The 1,796-nt window shown below is 38.6% G+C and overlaps 1 long non-coding RNA gene across 2 annotated transcripts; it reads left to right on the top strand.

Annotated features, from left to right (window-relative positions):
* Window positions 1-888: 888 nt before the first annotated feature.
* LOC143736627 (uncharacterized) lies at window positions 889-1,437 on the top strand. Of its 2 annotated transcripts, none has more exons than XR_013203515.1 (3): window positions 889-984; window positions 1,148-1,223; window positions 1,340-1,437. It is a non-coding gene; the product is annotated as an uncharacterized LOC143736627 (long non-coding RNA). The 2 variants fall into 2 exon arrangements; XR_013203514.1 differs by having other exon boundaries at window positions 1,127-1,223.
* Window positions 1,438-1,796: the final 359 nt, after the last annotated feature.

Raw genomic sequence — 1,796 nt, 5'->3', positions numbered from 1 at the left:
AGTCACGAGTCACCACAGCAATCAACTAACCGCCTACGTTTCTGTGGTAACCTTACAGTTACAGCTCCTGCACTCTGCACTGGGATTCAAGCAGCTGCTGCTTATTTAAGGTGATGGCGAAAATAATTTTAGAACAGCAGCGAAAATGTAAAAGTAGGCTATATAAACTTTTATATATCCTTTTATTGAAACGGGTGCTTTGCTGTTCAAAGAGACATTTCGAAACATTTCACCCGCTGGCCGCAGGTACTTTCACTTTTGCCGCAGAGACCGTTAATTTATGTATAAATGTGTTGTATTGTTGATAATCCGCGCAGATTTCAGTTGATTCCGTTTAAAGTTATTAATAATAAAACATGAATGAATGAGAAAGAAAAGAGCAGGATGTGCTTTATATTGAAAAGAAATATTAAAAGCGCAATAAGTCGCAAAAGAGAACTGAATTCTACTGATAGGATGCTGTGCGCACGCTCCGAGCGCAACACGCGACCATAGTAGGCTAGTCTTTGTCTTCGGTTGCGAGCCTAAACGGCCAAATAAACATAGGAATGCTTCAAAATTGATCATAAAACTTCATTTAGTTTAAAAGTTCATAAGTGTATGAATTCATGAAAATTCATGTGTATGAATTCATTAGTTTATAAGTGTTTATAAGAGTTTATATGAATTCATGAGTTTATAAGTGTAAAAGTTTATGAGTTTAGAGTTTATAAGCTTAAATGAGTAAGAGTTCAGAGTTCATTAATTTATGAGTTTGAGTTCATAAGTGTATGAATTCATGAGTTTATAAGTGTATATATTTATGTAAGTTTAAATAGGATTTCAGTAAGTTGGCTTTTCCAAGCCAACTTAATAATCAACCGATTGCATTTCCTTTTGTCTTTTCTTATATGAAAATTCAAATGCTCATGACATGTTTGAGCAATGTTCAGAGGTTCAGTCTATGAGGAGGCTTTACTGTGCGTTTGGATCTTCTCAGTACAGGTGAATGCAAATTTAAACACATTTCTTTAACTGGCTCTTTGTTATCCAGTACTGGAAGTGTTTCAGATGCTGTTGTTGACTCTGCACAGTCTGTGTCACCTGTATATGTATCCACTAGTACAGTCTCTTTTGTTTTCAACAGACTTCTCAGATTTCTCCTCAGGAGTTGACCATCCTCTGTCTTGACAGTGTAAGATCTTGGGTTCACCTCCTCTAGGACTGTGGCTCTTTTAGTCCAGGTACTGCAATCCTCAAGTCTTACGGTGTCATTATTGGAGAGTGGTTCAAGGCTTTTTGATGACTTGTCATAATTAGCTTTCTGTCTCCGTTTCAGGTGCTTTTGTTTTATTTTCAGGTATTTGTTCTTGTTTGGTGTTGCTAGGCAAGGAAGTCTGGTTCGTAATCTGCGCCCCATCAGGATTTCTGCAGGAGACACACCGTGTTCTAGTGGAGTAGCACATAATTCCCCAGAGCTAAATAAGGATCTGATTGGCTGTCCACTGCTTTCTTGAGTAGTAGCTTCACTATGTGTACTCCCCTTCTCTGCCTTTCCATTATACTGCAGATATAATGGGCTCGACGTCACATGTTGAAACCCATATTCCTCAGCAAACTTCTGGAAGTCTTTGCCACTGTAGCACGGCCCATTATCACTGCAAACCACCTGCGGAATGCTGTGTCTCGCAAAGATGGATTTTATGTGCTTTATCACACAAGCAGCATATGTATTGGGAAGCAATGCAATCTCTGGATAGTTTGTCAGATAGTCTATCACAAGCAAATAGTTTCGTCCATCCAGGAAGAACAAGTCA

The sequence above is a fragment of the Siphateles boraxobius genome, unplaced genomic scaffold (assembly GCF_051911475.1).
Source record: "Siphateles boraxobius isolate OS27281-9 unplaced genomic scaffold, OSU_SipBor_1 130, whole genome shotgun sequence".
NCBI lineage: Eukaryota > Metazoa > Chordata > Actinopteri > Cypriniformes > Leuciscidae > Siphateles > Siphateles boraxobius.
This window is presented reverse-complemented; position numbering and strand designations above follow the sequence as displayed.